Source organism: Chrysochloris asiatica, unplaced genomic scaffold (assembly GCF_000296735.1).
Source record: "Chrysochloris asiatica unplaced genomic scaffold, ChrAsi1.0 scaffold00005, whole genome shotgun sequence".
NCBI classification, from domain to species: domain Eukaryota; kingdom Metazoa; phylum Chordata; class Mammalia; order Afrosoricida; family Chrysochloridae; genus Chrysochloris; species Chrysochloris asiatica.
The window spans coordinates 13617008-13623873 of NW_006408523.1; the positions used below are offsets into that span (position 1 = coordinate 13617008).

The window sequence follows — 6866 nt, forward strand, 5'->3', positions numbered from 1 at the left end:
CTTGACAACGTCAATCTTTTCTCCATTGATAAGAATGTTGTTTATTGGTCCAGTGGTGAGGATTTTTGTTTTTCTGACATTGAGATGCAACCCATACCGAAGGCTGTGTTCTTTGATCTTCATCAATAAATGTTTCAAGTCCTCATCACTTTCAGCAAGCAAGGTTGTATCATCTGCATATCTGCATCCATAAAGACTCATAACCTCAGAAACCCTATCTGTCCAGGGTCACTATGAGTCAGAACACACAACCACCACTACCACAGCCACCATAATATTTCTATTTTCGAAGACAGGATTTCTTTTCTCCCCTATATTAGTGTGGAGTGATGGGAGTGTAAACCAGATTAGAAAGACCTGAGAGGGGGAAATAAGAGAAATAAATGGACAGACTTCCAAGAACCCTCTAAATGGAGAGAAAGAAAGAGTAGGGTTGGTTCCTGAAGGGGTATATGGGATTAAGGAAAGATGGTCTCTGTTAGTTTGCTGATAGAAGAGACATGAGCATGTGTTATGGATTGAACTGTACACCTCAAAAAGTTATATTCAAATCCTAATCCCCTGTCCATGTAACTATGACCCTGTTTGGAAATGGTGGTTTTCTTTGGTTATGTTAATGAGGCCATACTGGAGAAGGATAAATCCTAAACGTAATCCCTTCTGAGTGGTGTCTTTAATAAGAGCAGAATAGACTCAGACATACATAGAGGGAGAGACTATGTGAAGAGAGAAGTCCAGGAACACCAAGGATTGACAGCAGCTACTAGAAGTCCTAGTGTGAGCTGTAGGAACAGCACTGGACTGCTAATCACAAGGTCGGTGGTTCAAACCCACCAGCCACTCCTCAGAAACCATCTACAGGGTCGTTATGAGTTGGAACCGACTTGATGGCACTTAACAACAACAACAGCTAGAAACTGAAATAGACAAAGAAGGACATTCCCCTAGGGCTATCTCTCTGAATTCGGACTTGTAGCCTTTTGAAGTGCGTGACAATGAAGTTTGGTCTTTAAAGCTTGTAGTATTTTTGTGGTTGTCATTATGGCAGGTTTAGGTAACCACAAACAAACCAAAAGACCAAATTCACTGCCAACTCATGGTGATCCTGTATAGGATTTCTGGGATTGTAAATCTTTACGGAAGCAGCTGATGGGCTTGAACTGCTGGCCTTACAGTTAGCCATCCAGTTCTTATCCTACAGCACCACTAAACTTCTGTGGTAACCGAGACAGCATGATTAAATGCCGTTGGGAAGAGTGAACTGGAAGAGATCGAAGGCCTAGAAGTGATAGGAAACCAGGATGGCCTTAAGGAAGTGAACTGAGATAGGAGGCAGGACACAACCTTATTGTAACAGGAAGAGAAGACTGAACCAACATCATTCAGTTTATGGATGTGGTAGTGAGAGGCTGAGAGAAGATACCTCTGATGGTTTATGTTCTCAACAAACCAGGGACAGGAGGTCGTCTGTTAGGTATGGGGCAAGGTGGGAGCTGTGAGATTTGAGAAGAGTGGGAAGAATGACCTCCTGGAGTGGCAGAGGGGGTCTGCGGGGCAGTGTTGAGGGTCCAAGGCAGACTATGACCATAAGTGTAGCCAGTCTTCCAGGTGCTCAGCTTCCCAAATGCAGGGGAACAGGATGGCTATTTGATCCATCTCAGGTTAGAAGTTTGTCAGGTGAATGCAAGAGATGTTAGAAGAGAAAAGGCATTTAGTTAATAACAAGAATGTCCTCTGGGCCACAGGACCTGGCACATAGTAGGTTCACAAGATCTTGTGTTTATTTACTTTGCAAACTGGGTGGAGGTTTACAGAGCAGATCATGAGTTTTACAGTCAACAATTCACGCACATGTTGTTTCATCTCACTGATTGCGATCCCCACAATGTAACATCTTGGATCCCACTTCCTCATTGTGTTTCTTGTTTCCATTCCACCTTCTTTCCTAACCCATCTGAACTTTGTCCTTGAGTAAATGCTACCCATTAGATATCAAATGGCTGATTATTCTAAGGTGTGAATAGCTCACTAGTATTAATGTTCCCCTTAGAGACTTACCGATTGTTTGGCTGAAAATTGAGCCATTGGGGTGAGGAGTTCAGTTCTAGAGCTCAGGGGTGACTGAGGACCACAGTCCTAAGACCCTACCAGTCTCTTTCCAAACAGTAAGCCTTGTCTTTTTTCATGATTTTGAGCTTTGCTTCACATTTTTCTTCCACTCTAATGTGAGCCCTTTCAGAGCAGTTGGAAGCGGTAGCCAGGCCCCACCTAGTTCTTCTAGTCTCAGAGTAGTGGGGATTGATGGTCACATGGTTCTGTGTTTATTATTATAGGAGAAGAGAGCTAAGTCCTCAGCCTCCCCTCAACTCTGCACCACTTCTTCCCTCCCATCATCACCTAAACATACAACTCCATCCTTCTTCCATAAGGTGCTTGTACAGAGTTTGAAGGAGCATTTGGAGGTCGAAATAGCATTTACTTTATATAGTCAATCAATTTTTCAGTTATTTTGTATCCCTTCTTCATTGTTATCTATGTATGAAGACAGAGATTCTGAAATGAGGTTCTTTGTTCCGATGTTCAGTTTACCACCAGTGTAATGGTATGTGCATCTACTTCTAGGACTCACTCATTGGTTTCACTTCAGGGAAGTCATCATAAGATGAGACATGGCATGCAATTTATTGTAATCATAATACTTGTTTTTTAGATTCCTTATTGAGAAAATTACATTTATCTAAATATAGCTGTACATAAGGTCTCCCTACTGCCATCTCCCAAGCGACTTATTACTGAACTAGTCTATAATAATCACATTCGGTCTCCTTTCTGAAAATTCAGAGTTTCTACGGAAATGCATTTCAGCATAAAGGTCACATAAGGAATGGGTATGACAAAATCAGTAACATGTTTTAGCATAAGGAATTAGGAAGTTGGAAAAAGAACTTTGTCTCTCTAAGACTGAATTTCTATTTCTTCATCTGTAAAGTGAGGAAGTTACATAATGTGACATCCAGTCTACCATTGTGCTATCCAGATTATAGCCAGTAGACCAATGTGGCTACGGAAATTTAAATTAAATTTGAAATTCAGTTCTTCAGTCATGCTAGCCACATTTCAAGTGTTCAACAGCTACATGGGACTACTGGCTTCTCTATTACATATATGCATGTATGGTGGTGGTGGTTTTGTGCCATGGAGTTGGTTCCGACTCATAGAGACCCTGTACAGGGTTTCCGAGGCTGTAAATCTTTACGGGAGCAGAAAGCCTCATCTTTCTCCCATGGAACAGCTGGCAGTTTTGAACTTCTGGTTCGCAGCCCAATTCGTAACCACTACACTACCAGAGCTCCTTATGTGCATGTATAGAACATTCTTATCAACACAGAAAGTTTTACTGCACAACTCTGCTCTAGAATCTTATTCTTAATACAACTGGTCATAGTGGGAAGCTGTTACGAAGCTTCTGTGATAAATTTACACTTGCTCCTACTGGACCATATCGCTAAGGAAAAACCTGTCTCTTCTGGCCTGATGGGCTAGAAATGAAGTGAAACAAGTTGGACCTATTGCAATACAATGATCTACAGTTGATGGACAGACAGTACCTTTTGGACCCTTTCCTCATTCTTCCTTCCATTCTCTTCCTCCATTCTTTCTTCCTTTGTCCTGAGTCAGCTACTGAGGAGTCAAAGATTGCTGAATAAGAACTGGACTGGTAACCTCAAAGTCTGCAGTTCAAATCCACCAGCAGCTCCTTTGAAACCCTATACAGGGTCATTATAAGTCAGAATCAACTCAAAGACACTTAAGAATAACAACCACAACAAATGTGAAGAGGCAGAAAAAGAAAGAAATTATGGTAATCAGTATTTTTTGGAAGAAATAAGATAGAGGGACCTTTGGGGAACTATGGAAATCTACAAGTGGCGTTGTGGCTGTTTTTAGGTGCTTTCAAGACTGAAACAGAGATTTACAAAACTGGAAGCACATACTATGATCATGAATAGGAAGACTTAACATTGTGAAAATGTCAACACTACCCAAAGCAATCCATAGATATAATGCAATCCCAGTCCAGATTCTAACAACATTCTTTAAAGACATGGAAAAAGCATCACAAACTTTATATGGAACGGTAAGAGTCCCCAGATAAGCAAAGCACTGCTTAAGAAGAATAACAACAAATTTGGAGGTCTCTCATTCCCTGATTTCAAAATTTATTACACAGCCAAAGTGGTCAAAACAGCATGATACTGGTACAATGAGAAATATATAGATCAAGGAACAAAATTGAGAACCCAGAATCCATCCATATGTAGTCAACTGATCTTTGACAAAGGGCCAAAACACATTCAATAGGAAAAGATAATCTCCTCAACAAATGGTGCTGGCAAACTGGAAATTGATTTGCAAAAGAATGAATCAAGACCTTTATCTCATACCATATACAAAAACTAACTCAACATGGATTAAAGACCTAAATGTAAATTTCAGATCTATAAAGATTATCAATGAAAAAATAGGGACAAATTTAGGGACTTCTAATACATGGAATACATAAACTATCAAACACTGCAAAAACACATGAACAAGAAAAGACAAAATAGATGACTGGGACATATTGAAAATTAGAAACTTATGTGCATCAAAAGATCTCACCATAATAGTAAAAAGGGAACCTACAGACTGGGGAAAAAAATTTTTTTTAAATGACGTATCAGACAAGGGACTAATCTATAAAATTTATTGGAAACTATAACACCTCTGCAAAAAAAAAAAAAAAGACAAATAAACCAATTTTTAAAATGGGCACAGGACATGAACAGACACTTCACCAAGGCAGACATTCAGACATATGAAGAAATGTTCATGATCATTAGCCATTGTTGTTGTTGTTAAGTGCTGTCAAATCAGTCCCGATGCACAGCAATCTTTTGTATGGGGTTTCTGAGGAGCGACTGGAGAGCTTGAACCACCCACCTTGTGGTTCAAATCTACTTTGCAGTCTAGCACATTAACCCACAGCAGGATTCATTAGAGAGAGCAAATCAAACAACAGTGAGATATCATCTCACACCAGCATTAATAGCAAAGTTAAAACAAAAACAAACAGAAAGTAACAAATTCTGGTGAGAATGTGGAGAGTCCTGAGACCCTCTTACATTGCTGATGGGACTGCAAAATGGTTCAACCACTCTGGAAAATGGTATGATATTTCCTCAGAAAGTTGGAAATAGAAATACCTTATGGTTCAGAAATTCCTCTACTTGGTATATATCCACAAGAAATACAAGTCAGAACACAAGTAGATATATCCACACCAATGTTTATCACAGCACTATTCACAACAGCAAAAAGATGGAGCCAGTCATCCATGAAAGAATGGATAAACAAACTTTGTTACATACGTATAATGGAATAAAGAATGGATAAACAAACTTTGTTACATACATATAATAGAATACTATACAACCTTGAAAAATAAAGATGAAGCAAAACACTTCATAACATGGATGAACCTTGAGGACATTATGCTGAGTGAAATTAGTCAATCACAAAAGGACACACGTTGCATGAGACCATTACTGCAAAAGCTTAAGAATATATTTCTATACTAAAAGAAAATTTCTTTGTTGGTTGCCAGCTGCTAGGGGGAGGGGAGAGTAATTACACAGGATAAAGTGATACATGATAGCTTGGGTGAGGGGGATAGCAATATCCAAGGAAGAGGAGGGCAATACATACGAAGGGGGAGAGTGGCAGATGGACAATGAGATAGGGGAAGATTTAGGGAGGTATGCATGAGCTAGATGAGATACAGGTAAATTGTGATGTATGCACAACCTTGAAACAACGGTGCTCTATAATACATGGACTGAGACACAGTCTAAATGGGTAAAGAAGGGGGCAAATATTAAAGGGTTAGACTGTGTTGTGGATTTGGGTTTACCTTAAGGAGCTCTGGTAGCGTAGTGGTTACGAATCAGGCTGTGAACCTTAAGGCCAACAGTTCGAAACTACCAGCGGCTCCGTGGGAGAAAGATGAGGCGTCAAGATTTACAGCCTCGGAAACCCTGTACAGGGTTGCTATGGGTCGGAACCGACTCGGGGGCACTTAACAACAACAACAATATTGTAAAAAAGACATTTAAATGGGATAGAAATAAATATTGGGAATTATGATTACAGAAAGCTTGTAAGGCAGTCTTCAACCTGTAACTAATTGGAGTCACTAAAAGGGGAATTAGAACTTGCCCAGGGAAACAGGCTTCTTGTTTAGCCTTTGTGGAATATGGAACCTTAGGTGGAATACTGAGCCCCACCCAGCGCCTTCTGAGATAGAACATTCCCTCTTTTATTTTGAAAGTTTTTTACTGTGGATTGAGTGAAAGTTTACAGGACAGATTATCAGTTTTACTTTCAACAAATCATACACCTTGTTTCATTACAATGATTATAATCCCCTCCAAGTACCATCAGTTAACAGTATTTCTCTCTATTCACTTTAGCTTTTTGGGGGGGGGGGGGAACATTCTGTCTTGAAAAGACATGCAGATCAACCCAGAATGGCTAAAACAGAGACACTTTCTGAAAGATTAGCAAAAAAGAAAAAGGCAGACTGGTTGGCTATTAGAATATCAATCAAGCTGTTTGCCCTGGAGTCATTAAGGCAAGAAAAGACAGCCTATCAGGAAAAACCCTCTCCTAAACCTGAAACTCAAAGGGAACCCACGAGCTGTCTAGTGTGCTCATTGGTGACCAGCTGATCTACTTGTGAGAGGAAGTGGGGAAATGCAGCCATGAAGACATGAACTGAGTCTGGCCAGATCTGTTTACACCATTGACCTTGAGATGAGAGAAAG

General features: G+C 40.1%; 1 pseudogene; it reads right to left on the bottom strand.

Moving 5' to 3' along the window:
* LOC102834086 overlaps positions 1-3501 on the bottom strand; it is a 34650-nt pseudogene extending 31149 nt beyond the window's left edge.
* Positions 3502-6866: the final 3365 nt, after the last annotated feature.